A 15,026-nucleotide genomic window follows, 5' to 3' on the forward strand; every position below is an offset into this window, starting at 1 on the left:
GCCCTTCAACTCCCACCATGTTTTCCTAATATCTTCTATCTCTCTCCCTCCCTAGATTCTCTTCTTTGCATGTATATATACGTGCAAAGAAGGGAATATATATATATATATTTGGCTTTGATAAATCTACTGAGTTGGTGTTTTTTCCTATGCTATCTTCAAAAGATCGTATGCCTGGGTTCCTGTGCGAGATTCCTCACTGGTTTCTCTTAGCCCGAGAGGGTACACCTCTCTACAACCTAGCCTACTCGCATTCACCCCTCAGCTCCAGGTCATCATAGTTATCATGCCAGATTCACCTTCCTAATGTACATCACTTGCCTAGCAAGTCATCTGTGATGGATCTCTTCTCAAACAAAAAAAAAACAAATATCCTGCCTTGGTTTCAAGTCTTAATGGTGATCATGTCACTCCTCTTTTCTCTCCCTTGATAGCCATCTTCAAAGTAAGCTCCTTGATAGCCATCTTCAAATTAAGCCATCTTCAAAGTAAATGTCCCTATCATGCACACTATCCATTTCAAGTTACTGAATTTTGCCCATATTCCTCTTACACAAAGTGTCAATCTTACTCCCTCCCACTCCATGTTACCTCAAAAGATTCTAATCAATTTTAAAGCCTAGTTTAAGTATTAACTTCTTCTCTAGTTTTTATATATAGTTTTATTTCCCCTGAGCTATAAACTGCATGAGCATAAAGACACTTTCTGTTTCCAAAACAACATCCTATGACCATAATAAGCATAGATAGAAGTTGGTCTTGGCCAAACATTTTCATTTGGAAAACAACCACAAAGTAGAAACATTCCAACGCTTAACACTAAGAGTGGGCTAGCGGAATAGTTCTGAATAACAAGTTAAAGGAGCCTTAGATTATCACTAAGGTATAAAAGACATGTGTAAATTATAACAAAATGGAAACAAGTGATTTACTGGAACTCTTCTCAAAAAGATACTTTTTTACAAACTTTTTAAAATTATATATTTATTTATATTTAAAAAGAATATTTTCTGTGATTGGAATGCTGCTGACATATCTCCAAAGAGTATGCATGCCCTTGGAATCCCAGAGGGGTCTCACACTTCCTTTCAAAAGTACACAACAGGCAGGTAATCTACCAGCAGTCTCTTCAATCCTCTCTCATATACTCAGTTTCTCCTCCAAGTAAATGTTAAAAAGAAATTGCAACTATCAGTTTTCAGGGATGTGAAACTTTTAGCTGTCCTCATCCTTCCAGATATCACCATCCTTCCTTAATTAACTCCCAAGAGAGCATGGAGTAAGGTTGCCTCTTGCCTACGCTCACATCTACCCTTATATACAACTTACACAATATTCTTATATTCATCGAAGATGTTTCCCAACTACTTCTGATTCTAATGTGCTGTAAAGAGGGCTCAAGAGTAGAGAACCCAGATTGAGGTGTTTAGTTGAAATCTTGTTTGTTATCTCTACCCTTGAGCATCTTAATTTTCTAATCTGAGAAATGTAGCATTTGTTAGACCTATAATATAAGTGAAAGTCCTTTGTACACCCTAAGTCTGCATAAGGCCAAACAAATGGGCATGAAAGAAATCTTGAGTGGCTCTTCTGCTCTAACTAAAACTTTCTTATTGAAAAGATAGCTTTTGTTCTCTAGAAACAAATCTGGTTTATGATTGGATAGTTTCTGTCCAATAAAGTATATTTTATAGAGTCCCATTAGGTTGTTATAATCATTGTCTATTTTCAATTGTAACACTTCTAACTAAGAAATAATGGTGGTGTATTGACCAGCAGATCACCTTTCTTCTTTATGAGTAACATCAGAGAGTATATCTTTCACACATTTTTGCTTTATTCAACAATTTTTGGTATGAGTGACCTTATTCTTTTAATGTTAGGCAGAATTAATTAGACACCATTTTTTAATGTTGCAACACATTTTGCTTAAGAAAATAATGTATTACCAGTTCATTTTTCATGAATATAATTATTCCCTTTTTTTTCAGTTGTCATTGTTCCATATTCTTTCTTTATGAGCCACCATTTTTTAAATATAAATTTTCACCTACTCTGTAAATGTGAACAGCTGTTGAGCTTATAGCCTAGAAAGGGCCGTTCATATCCTCCAGCCAAATTGAAGTGTCGTGACTGGAAAAGCTATTACTTTGGAGCTCACCATAGTGAAAAGACACACTAATTCAAGAAAGAGGATTTTACATCTTGCAAATGTAACCTTTCTACTTAAGCCAGAATTTCATGGTTGGTTGAAATTGTGTAGCAACAAATACTTTCAGATCTGTGGCCCTTAGATCAGCCTGCCAACACATCCTTTGTGCTTTTTTTATTTCCTTCCAGAGATTTTTCATCAGAGGAGTTATGTTATGGAATTTGAGATCAGGGAGAAGTGAGTTCAAATCCTGTTTCTACCTATTTACTGAACACATTAATGAAGCTCTCTAAGTTTCATTTTCCCACCTGTAAAGTAGAAGTGATAATTAGCCCATATACAGTATTGCAAAAAAAACCTTACCATGATACATGACACATAATAAGTGCTCAATAAATTTCAACTAATATTGTTTGTGTTTTTAGCTCTTCCTGTGTACCTTCACTAACTTCAGTTTTGTTTCTATAAATAGTATGTTTTCATAAGTCTCTGTATGGACTATGTTGTTTAAAACCTTTGACAAATGCATTCATTTGATATACATGTCTCAATTCATCTTTGAGTATCTGTCTTTTTTTATTTACTTATTTATGCATTGAGGTAATATTGTCGTTTCTCTATATTCCAAGAGTGAAATCACCTAATATTTGTCTTTTTCCCTCTGGCTTATTTAGCATAATCCCCTCTAATTCTATCCATGTTGTCATGGATAGTCAAGGGTACATCTTTTTAATAGCTGAGTAGTATTCCATGGTGGTCACATACCATGTCTTCTTAATCTACTCATGTGTCACTGGGTACTGAGGTTGTTTCTATAACTTGGGAACTATAAATAGTGCTGCAATACATATAAGATTGCATATATCCCTTCAAATTAGTGGGACATTTTTATTCTTTGGATAAATGCCATGGAGCAGAATTGCTGGATAATAATGTATATACATTTATAATATTTTGATAAACTGCCATACTTTATTTCAGAGGGGTGTCCCCAGCCTACATTCCTACCAAGAGTAGATGAGGGTTCTTTCTGTCCATATATCCATCCGTCCCTTGCCAACATTTAGTTTCTGGGTGATTTTTTTTTTTTTTAACAAATGGAGCTTACTCATTTGAAGGAAGTTGCATCTCAATGTAATTTTGATCTGCATCTCCCAAATGATAAATGACATTGAAATTTTTATGTGATTGCAGATTATTAATATATATTCTTTGGGAAGTGTCTCCTCTACCCATTTTTGATTGGACTATTTGCTCTTTTTGTTGAAGTGTGAACTTTTTGTAGATCTTGGATATTAGGCCCTTGTCAGATATACAATGTACAAATATTTTCTTCCTTTCAGTAGGGTGTCATTTTGTTTCAGTGATAGTTTCTTTTGTTTTTCAGAAATATTTTAGTTTGATGCATTTGTTTCTTTTTTGCTTTTATTTGCCTTGCCATTGCAGTTTAGTCTCAAAAGACATCCCTGAAGCCAATATTGCAGGGTTTTAACTGAGTTTTCTTCTATGTGTTTAATGTATTTTGATTTTATATCCAGGTCTTTAATCCATTTTGAGTTAATTTTATGTATGGTGTGAGAGTGGTCTATTTTCATTTTCTGGCCAGTTCTCCAACATCATTTGTGGTTGGACTAATTTCTCCAATGTGTATTCTTGACTCCTTTATCAAAAATGAACTGCTCCTAATAGTGTGGGTCTATTTCTGGGATCTCAGTTCTAGTCCATTGATCTGTGTTTATTTTTATTTTAGTACCATACTATTTTGAGTGCTATGACTTTGTAATATAATTGAGAGTCTGAAAGTATGATGCCACCATTCCCTTTCTTTTTTTGTCAAAATAGCTGTGACTATTCAGGGTCCTTTGTTGTTCCATATAAATTTCAATAGTTTGCTCTATTTCTTTAAAGAACTCCATTGGAATTTTTGTAGGGATTGCATTAAATCTGTAAATAGCTTTGGGCAAGATGTACATTTTAATTATGTTATTTATTCTAAACCATGAGCATGGAATATCCTCCATTTCCTTATGGCTTCTATTTTTTTGGCAATGTTCTGCAGTTTTTACTAAATAGGTCTTTCACCTCCTTTGTCAAATTCATTCCTAAGTATTTAATAATTATTGATGATAATTTAAATGGGATTGCTTTCTTGATTTATTTCCCTTCTATTCAATAAAATGGGTCTCAGAAGCAGTAACACTTGCAACTGACAAGAGGGGAGAGAGTGAAGGGAGAAAAGTGGAGTATGTTTGTTTGTCATTAAGCCTGTGAAGAATCACAGAGCTGTACATTTAAGAAGACAGCAACTGATACTTCACTGATATATTGCTGCTAGTTGCTGCTTTTCTTTTTGTTCTAACTATATTTCAGCACTCTGCTTCTTGCCTGGTTTCCCTCTTTCTTCCCTAACTATTATTCTCCTTTTGTGAGAGGAATATACTTCTCATCAGTAGAATGTTGTCTGTATGCTGTAATATCTTCCTTCCAAAATCTCCCTTGCTTTCACTTCTTCATCCCTTACATGTTCATAAAGTGACCCAAGTCTATAATGCCTCTCTAGAGCTTCTTCATATTCCATTCTTGCCTAGTGAAAACTTCCATTTGGATAAATCCCCTAAGGAAGATAACTTTGGATAATAAAATGAAACACATTTAAACTAAAGTTATTTTCTCTTCAAGCCTGACTCTTCCTACTTCTCCACTCCTGTTCTTCTAAATTATCCCAAAATCTGGATCTCTTGTCTCCTGCCCTTCGTTCTTCAATCACTCACATTCTGTGAGCCCCATGAATCCTGTAGTAATTCTTCAACTCCCTCTTTTTTATTTTTATCACCATTATACTTGCATCAGCCCTTAACCATTAGCTGTCATCAACATACTTTAGGTCTATTTTCTTCCTCTTCACTGTCCCTCAAACTATTAAATCTTTCCACCTATCATGTAATTTCACTACTCAAAAGTTTTCTGCAAATAAGCCCTTAAAAAACTATGTGCTTGACTCCATTATTTTGAGACTGAGTAGAGATTAGATGACCTTGGACTATGGTTTTCAACATTTTTTAGCAGCAGAATTTTATTTTGCTCTTTCACAGATTTCTCTTTTATAAAACATGCTTCATAAAATTTAGAATAACTTCTAAGTAGATCCATGAAAGGAGTTTACAAAAAAATTAAATTGGAGTAATATAATGACACTGAGATCTTATGAAATATACATACATAAGCTTGCAAATGCAGCATGCAAATTTATTTGTTGCACTTTACTGAGGAAAAAAAATCCTGATTCACACTGATAAGAAGCTGGAAAAGGCATAAATTTTATATTAGGTTTCTTAGCAATTTCATGTTGTTTTTTGAATACAGAAAAAAATGGCAGTAGAGCTTTGTTCAAGGCCTGACCAGAATTAATAACCTGATGTGACAGGAGACCCCAAAGGTGTTATCTACTATAGTCTAATATGGCAAATACAAAATGTGAATATTGCCCTTCTACTCCAGGCATTTTAATGACTAAAGTATGTATATTTTTTAATTTTTTAAAGTGTCTGAAATGCTTATAAATAACTCAAGAATTTTATTGTACATGGGTTGAAAAAACATTCATTTAGCCTTTTTTAAAATTTCTGGTTCTTTTTAGCTCCAGTTGAACAGAAACTTTCCCAAATAAATCTGACTTATCTTTGCAATCTAACCTTTACTCTAGTCCTCTGTCAGAGCACAGCTGCTAAACAGAGTGAGGAAGGCCCTACCTCTCCTTCTCAGTGCCTCAGGAACCACTCCAATGTCTCCACCTCTAAAAGGTCTTCTTAATCGCTCCTGCCCACAGCACTCTCTACCTCATCCAAATTCCTGTGGTATTTATAGTTGGTCACAATTGTTGGGCCCATCATTCTATCATAGAGTTACACTAATGAGAGGGAATCAAAAAGCTCTGAAGATAGACGAGTTAATTGCTAATTATTAATGTTAAGGAAACGTGGGGAGAGGATGAGGTCTCAATAAGTGTATGAAGTTGAGGTTTCAGTGAAAGGACAAAATTGGATTGAAGAGGAGGAATGATCATGTGACTAAATTAGTAGGTGAAGTTGCCCCATTTCAGTCCCAAACTGTACACCTAAAAGTGTCATTCACCACTAATGCTCTGACATATTTTTTAAATCACTGATTTATTAAGAGCATGCGTGTTTTGTAATAATCTATGACCAGACCCATTTCACAAAAGGTTATTTAAGTATTTATTGAAAACCCTACTGAATTTTCTTAAAGAATCTGTGTATGTCAACTTTACATTTAACATTTAAATGTAGATATTATGTAGTGCATTGCATATTGGCCTAAATTCCAAGAACAGAGCTATTCCTCATTTTTGGAAAAATTTCTATGTGCTTTTCACATACATAAATTGCCTCAGTAATCTGAAAATATAAGTTCTCTTAGCCCATTTTACCAATGAAATTGAGGCTAAAAAACATGTAGTCACTTGTCTTAGACCAATTCTTACAGAACCAATTAAGTGCTAAAGTCAATATTTAAAGCCATAGGAAGCCTGGAACTGTATTGCAATTTGTTGAGCTACTTTTTAAATGCAGATTATTCAACCCCACTGTGGATTCACAGAAGAAACTCTGGAGATTGGGCCCTCCCTGGTGGTGCAATGGGTTAAAGCACAGCACTATGGAGTGAGCCACACCCTGACTAGGGAGGTGACCCACATGGTACAGCAGACCTCTCCTGTCTTGCCCACTGCTCCCTTCAGCAGTTTTTCAGTCGATCTGCCTGTTCTGCTCCTCACTCTGTCTCTAGTGAATTCTCTCATCCCCCATACCTCTGGCCTGTACCCTAGTTCTTGTATGCATAAGTGTATAAGTAAATAAATCTTTAAAAAAAAAAAAAAAGACTCTCTGAACTCTCTGAAGAGTAAGTCCAGGAATTTTTTTCTTACAAGCACACCAAGTCATGTGAAGATACTTTAAAATTGAGAATCCCTAACTTAACTGATGATGTATTATTAAGCATGGACATGTTTGGCAGCTGGTAGAAACAGAAATAATAATTACTGGATGGAGTAAAAGAAATTTAAGGCAAAGTGTCTATGTCTTCAGCACAGACTTTGAGTATTAGAAGATTCTGAGTCATTTGAATTTTGTGATTGGATGAACATATGTAACCTATAACATTCCAGTAGAATGTTGCTGTTTCCTTGTCAGTAAAATAAAGGAGCTCCCTTAGACACCCTTTAAGTTTCTTTCCATTCACATTTCATGATTTCAAGGCCTTTGATTTCTTATCTTGATTTTCAACTCCTAATTTGCTACCTACCCAGGGAAAATAAGACTATCCATCGACGATCTTTTCCTATGATATTCAGTACACTCAACAGACTCCTGTAAATGGTTCCCTAGTAGACAACCTTCACTTGTCTTCCTCTGTATTTACAAAGTAAAGAAGAAACGTAAAATGAGAGAAATAAGATTAAAGAGGGAAAAATGTCAGCATACAGAGATTTTACCATCTACTATATTTCACTTTTGTGTATTTATATATCTGCCTCTAAGCTTAGAGGTCTTTGGGGAATGTGTATATTTTGGACAAATTTTATAATAAAGACTGTAAATAAATCCTAAATGCTGCTAGACCTGGAAGTAGATCATTAAATTTTTATAGAATCGACATAAGCTTGGGGTCTGACAAATCTCATTTTAAATGCTGAATATAGCAGCTTCCAAGGAAAGCACAAAGCTGATAGTATGCATTTAATCTTTAGTGAGGCCTCACAAATAATGTTTTAGTAATAATTAAATTCATTATTACAATTTTTTCCAAACAACTTATTCATAGAATGTAGAATGTAGGATTTCAAATTTTCACATAATTCATAAAAACAAGGAACAAGAAATAAGTTAAGAGGATTCTCTGAATATGGCTGCTATAAGAACTAAACTAAATTCCCAAGAGACACCTAGTGTTTTCTCCATGCACACACCAGCATCCTAACTCCACAGCTAGATTGACAACTATCATACCCTACCATCTCTCCCTTGAGCAAGGAATGTTCATTCTCTTCCTAAGAGATCATCTCTTCCAATAAGTGTGCTATTCTTTCTTTGTGCCCTGCCCTCAGTGACATCTCATCCTGTGAAAAATGACTTACAGGTTTTTCATCTTTTGAAACCATTATCACTGACCAGCAGTCCTGTACAGAGAAGATGGATTGGATTAGATATCCCAACCCCTCTGCAAAAGCTATTACAAAGGAAGCATACCTCACACTTCACTTCCTTTCCCCCCAAACTACCAAATCCTTCAGCCAGTGAAACAAAAGCTTTGTAACTTTGGTAGCAAATCGGTCAACTTCATGTGCACGATCAAGCCACATTTCTAAAGTTTTGTCTCAAGCATTCTTCTTGGGAAACTTTCCAGAGCTGCTTCTAGCTCTTTCCTTTGGTACAAGTCCACCATGATCAAGATCTGGTGGGTTGATCTGGGTGGTCTTGTCCATGAGCACAAAAGGTCTGGAGTCAGAAGTGAAGCAGTTAAAGCAGCCGAGGCATGTTTACTAAGCCATTTCAAGTTGATAGCCCGCACGGCCTGGCTTTTTTCTCTATCTTCGTAAACCACAGTGAATTGATGGAATGACCCGGACTTGATCTTCAGGGCAATATGTCTGATGGCACCGCTGGATTGATAAATTGATTCAAAACTATTACCATGGTGAAAAAGCAATAAGGTCATAAAAATTGCATCAGCTGGCTAAGTAAATCCTGGCATTTCATGACAAGTAATGCAGAAGAATCGCAAGAGGATCTGGGCATGAGGCTGAATGAGTGAGGGAGAAATGACTTTGAAGAGCTCATCATCTCCGATCTATTCTTCCTGCCAGCGATTCATGCCTTCGCATAGTGCCACTTCATTATGGGGAAATAACTGTACACTTCTAGCATATTCCTGGCCTCCCTGGCGGCCCCTGGAGGACCCTTAGCTGGTTAATACCTCATCACGGGCTTCATTGAACACTTTAATCTGCACTTGTGTGATCAATAGAATCCTGGTGTAAATTAAAAGGACAATTTCATGTAATCAAGCCTGTTAATGCTCATTTTGAAAACCATTATTTGTGGAAGGCATTTAGAAGAAAATTACAAAGTGACAAGCTGATGCACTCTGAGATGATTTGAAAGCAGGCCTTTTTGTGTGACTGTATACCTGCTTTGGGAGGGATGGGAGTAAGCATTAGTGAATGCCTGGGGGGTGGGGGGAGAGGGGAGGGAGGAGAGCCAGAGGCAAGGAAGAAGGAGAAGCAGCCCAGCAGGAATATGTGTGCATGCCCTGCCTGCTTGCTTGCCTTCATGCAGGGAAGAAGAAAATGAAATTTTCCAGTGTTCTATTTCTGTGGCAAATTCAATTACTGTGGGGACTTGTTCAAAGCGGTGTAACTTCCAAGAGGCAGAAATTGAAAACCTGGCAGCTAATGAAATGGCAAATGACTAGGAAGTTCAGACAGGGGCCGTCAGTCAGATCAAACACCTGGAGAAAAAGAGCAGTTACCCCCAATGCTTTCCTGAATCCACTCTCTCAACTGTTCCCTCGTTAGGAGAGAAGAGAGCTCCTTCCCCCAACTTTACTCAAGCTGGAATAATATGTTAACAGTCTCGAGTTTCCGTGGGCTGCTCTGAAGCAACATAAGGCAATGGTGCATGAAGCATGGAATGCAAAATATAATGACATGTTTTCTGATTCTGGGATTTGTGGTGCATAGAACGGCAATATTCACATAGACAATTTGCCGACAAATTTTTTTTTAACAGTTTTAGGTAATAAAGTATATGCATGTGTTTGCATAGTGTATGGTATTACATGGCTTGAAAAGATTTCTTGAGAATCTTAAGACCATTCTCAAAGTATTTTTTGAGAATGCTGTCCAGTTGGTCTAAAATAAAACTCAGAGTCCACATTTTCTAAAACACCCCAAGTGATTCTAATGCTCAAAGCTGGTAAGAAGTGTGATGTGGAATGCCTTGTGGGCATAAATGCACTAAGTTTGACTGTGGGTATCAGTAATCATACAGTCAGTGGTTTCTTAACATTACTGAGTCCCGAATGCCAGTAATGTGACCCAGATAGCATTACATCCCAGCAATACCAACGATATTAAATTACAAGGCCCAAGAAAAAGTGGCTTGTAGGCATGACAAACTGAAATCTAATTGAAAGCATTTACCCAGAGCCGGCCATGGATGTGGCATCGCTCATCTGGGCTCAAGAGTATAAAAATTCAACATTCTGTTCTATTCCTTCTCGATGCTCTTCATAACACACCAGAAGGAAAATCATTTCCATTTGTCATGTGACAAACATTTCCAGTCAACTCTTATTAAGTTGATATTGGTTTATTCAAAACAAGATGCACTTTGGACTGCTATTGTCTGAATATCTGAATTTCCCTACAGTTCTTTAATAAAATTGGCAGATAATCTGAGCATAGTTTATTCAAAATCTGCTTGCTCTTACTTGACTTTATCAATGCTTGAATTCTAAAGAAGCATTTTAATGTATTTAGTACTAAATAATATTTTCCTTCTCCTCCTAAATAAAATGGCACCCTCTTCTCTCCTTGTTCTGGCACGTTGGGCCTGAATTTAATTTCCTTATTCTTTTTTTAAGATTCTGCCCCTTTCACATGTACACACTCCATTTATCCCCTGCCATTATGCTTAATTCCATTTCTTAGTTTCACAATGCTTAATTCCATCTTATAAATTTGGGTCCTCTTTAACCTTTTCTTTGTTACCACAGATTTACCACACCTTTGTTTATCTGATTACTCCATTATGATTAATCATTATTTTAGCCTTTATGTTCCTTCTAAAAACATCCAATATTTTTAATAACTTCTAAAAATATGAATCATTGAAAGTGAGATTTTTCCCTTAGAATTTTTGGAAGTTACATTCTGAAACTCTAATTTTACAAAAGGTTCAATAAGATCTAAATATCCAAGGAAAGAGTATTTCCAAGTGCCTTGTTCATCTTAGAAACATCAATAGGCTATTCACTAGGCAAAGTTACTGATCTATTTCCACCTTGTGTTCTTTTTTACAATTAGTTCCTTAAGTTGGTAAGGGTGTTGAAAAAACTAAGCAAGATCTTTGTAATTGTGCTTTGAGTTCAGTGTTCTCAATTTCTAATTATCAAAATTTGCCAGTGGTGTTAAAATTGGACAATAACAAGGAAAGGCTAAATTCAACTAATAGTATAGGTAGGGTAAGAGTACAAAAATCTCTTTTTAAGTGTTCTTATCTTGTCTGATAGAGGTTCAGGATTTTGAAACTCGGGGGGGGGGAGAAAGTTTGGTTCTTTAGAAATTATTAATCATGAATAAAATTTTTAAGATAAAACCCCCAGAACAAGGTGGACCAGATAGCTCATCCCCTTCCAAAAGATTTAAATAAATATTGGCTGGTAGAGAGGAATTGGGATGACCAAAGAGCCAGTCCCATAGTTTCTCAAGGGAGTTTTCACAAGAATGAGAATGATGGATGCACCCTGAGGCCTGGGCACTTGCCTATCACCTGAGCTTCTCGTTTTAAAGCTAACCATAAGGAAAAGGGCATTCTGGGAACTTTGTAAAAACAATGGAAAGGATAGTAAATAATGTGGAACAAAAAAAGAAATCATAGAGATCTAGAACTACTCATCCAAGTGTAATGGGACTGGGGAACTATTGATTATGTTTCAAAAAAAAAAAACCAGTGGTTCCAGGAAGAAAAATTGTAAGTCTCATATCAAAAGTCCCCAAAGAGTAGTGACTTCTACAGTGTTTTCCGTTCCAAGGTCCTATTGTCACCATACCTTTCCGTGTGCTCTTGCCTCTCCCTAGAACAATCTTTGACTACTACTCTTACCCCTGCCATCTCCAGTCTTTTCCTGGAAGTCCCCTTTCAATCTTCAGGTACTCCTCTGAGGCAATACTGCCTTCTGGAAACTGTCTAACAACCCCTCTCCTTGGGCCTTCCTTGAACTTCCATGGCAATCTGTGCTCACCTTGCCTACCACTCATCCTCCTGATTTCCAGTCCTGGTTTACTTATCTCCCTGAAGATTATAAACAACATGAGGGCATAAATTGGGTCTCATTTAGCCCACAAAGCTTAGCAAAGTGTCTGATGCAGGCAAGGGTTTAACAAATTTGTGATGAATGAATGAAGACAGAACACATACATGGGTCTAAGGTCGGAATGCAACTTCTGAAGAGTTCTATGAAGGAACATTGAAGATTTAATGACCCAAGTATATCCATTAAATGTTTGTGTTCACTTTAATTATATCCAAATTAAACCTTTTAATATTGAATTTGATGTGTTATATATACATATGTATTTCTTGTACACAATAGGTTAAAAAAAAAGGAAGGTGATTATGTAATTATAGCATCTATTTTTAGATTAAAAAAAACAGCTGTAAGAAACTGAATATATGTTAACATATTTTACTCAATTTTCATACTAGAGAACCTAAAAAATGAACCTTGAGCTCAAACCCAAGATCTCTGTATTTATATTAACTGCTATCCAAATTCCACAAGAGGAAATTATATTTTGGAGAATGGGCATGGCCTAGAACTCATCAAGAGATTAAAGCCATGTTTTTGCTTTTGTTTTTCCCTCCATTTTCTTATCTTTTTAGGCACCAGAGTATTCAGTGTAGAAGACAATCAAGACCTCATCTGGGATTTTTAAAATGTTTCTCTACAATGAGACTAAGTAGGATTTTCCATACAACATTAGATCTTAAACCCAGGAGAATTATTTTTAATGCTTTATTCTACTCACCTCATGAAATTCATCAGCATTCATATCTTAAACATTTTTACAACATAAAACTTAATAAACTTTGTGAAAGACCTTAGAAAATAATTTTTTAAATTGAGATGGTGTTAGTTTACATTACTGTTTCAGCTTTAGAAGTATAGGATTGCCCCCATCAGCGCTATTACCATAGCGTACCTTCCACCAAGCACCCATAGACCACTCCACAACCTCTTGAACTCCCTTCCTAGCTTGCTCTTCCCCTCCTCCTTCCACCCCCCCACGTCTCCCACCCCTACTCAAGGCCCCAGTTCTAAGGTCAGCTTTCAAGAATTAGTTTTTTAGTCTGGTTTTATCTGACCCTTTGTTTGGTTTCTCTACATTCCACATATAAGTGACACCATCCAGTATGTCTTTATCCTTCTGACTTACACATAAGCCCTTCCAGCTCAATCCATGTTTGTTTGGTTTTTTTTAAATCTTGAAAAAAAAAAATAAGACAATAAGATATCATAGTTGCTCCAACTTAGAAGTAAAATTTTTCCAGTGGTACTTTTTAATGTAAGTTCAAAATGTATTTATCATAGGGCATAATGGATTAAACATATTAACTTATCTCCAAGATGCTATGGAAATCCTCCAACCACATAAAACAAAGTTTCTTTTAGAAAATATGTTCAGAACTATAGGACAGATGCTCTTGGCTGGTTGATGAGTAGTTATTTACAAGTCCTTCTCTCTATCCAATCTCTACCATGGAAACACTAAGGGTAAAAAAAATAATTAGGCCCTCCCTGGTGGCGCAGCGGATTAAAGCACAGCACTGAGAAGCTTGAGCCACTTGCGCATGAGTTCGATTCCCGCCTGCCCCGGAGGTGACCACATGGCGTGGCAGACCTCTCCTGACCCGCCCGCTGCTCCCCTCAGCAGTGTACTTCCTCGATCTGCCTGTTCTGCTCCCCACTCTGTCTCTGGTGAAGCCTCTCACTGCCCCTGTACCTCTGGCCTGTACCTCAGTTCTGTATGCATAAATAAATAAATCTTTAAAAAAAAAAATAATTAAACACTTGCATTCCCAGTCTCCCTTCCAGCAAGGAGTCATCAGGTGACACAAATCTAACCAATTAAAGCAAAGCATTTTGGGGTTTTTAGAGAAATTTCCATCCTCATAGCTAAGAGAAGGGCACACTTCTTTGCTACCACTTTCCCCTTACTAGTTTGGAGTCAGACATGCAGAGTAGCCTTTCAGTGGCCAGAATACAGAAACACAAGGCTGAGCATACCCACTCAGAATGACAGCAAATAAGTCGAAAGAGCAGGGCCTTAAATAATACCGAAGAGAACCAAATTAACACTGGCCATCATTTACCTCATTTTCAAGTATGTTAATAAATGACTATATGAAATAGTCAGTGCCATTCAGTTTTTCTGTTTCAGCCAATCAAAAGTGTTCCTAAGTGAGACCATGGTCACCTTGGCATTCTAGAAACACTTGGTTCTCCTTGGGGTTGAGGTGTGGCTGCCTTATTTTCTCCTGTCTACTGGATAGCAGCTCCTTCAGAGCCTCTCTCCCAACCTTTCAAATACTAGTGGTTTTCATGTGAATATGGTGAACAAATAAAGGTTTCGGGAGGCAAAAAAGGAGGAGTGTTTCAAAGAAATTGGAAGGGAAATGCGAAGGACTGGAGACCTCTCCCAGTATAATATACCAGGCGGACTCACGCGCACACACACACACACACACACACACACCTCAGTGTCATACCAGAGAACATTTAAAACTACTTCAATTGTTTTTCCTTCTCAGTTTTCTACCCGAACTGTGTTGCTCACCTCCCTCAACTTACTCTAACAAAGAAATCAATCTCTTTCCTTATGTCCCAGTCCTCAAGCAAGCACATAGTTCCAAATCTCTAAGAACAGACACTGCAGATACTGCAAGGGAAACAGATGAAGACAAAGGTTTCCCATTTACTATGAAGTAGTAAGACCTTTCTGGAAAGCAATTAAGCCATATGGATTAAAAACCTTATAAAGGCCCTCCCTGGTGGCGCAGCGGGTTAAAGCACT

This window comes from Condylura cristata, unplaced genomic scaffold (genome assembly GCF_000260355.1).
Source record: "Condylura cristata isolate star-nosed mole 26May11 unplaced genomic scaffold, ConCri1.0 scaffold00012, whole genome shotgun sequence".
Lineage (NCBI taxonomy): Eukaryota > Metazoa > Chordata > Mammalia > Eulipotyphla > Talpidae > Condylura > Condylura cristata.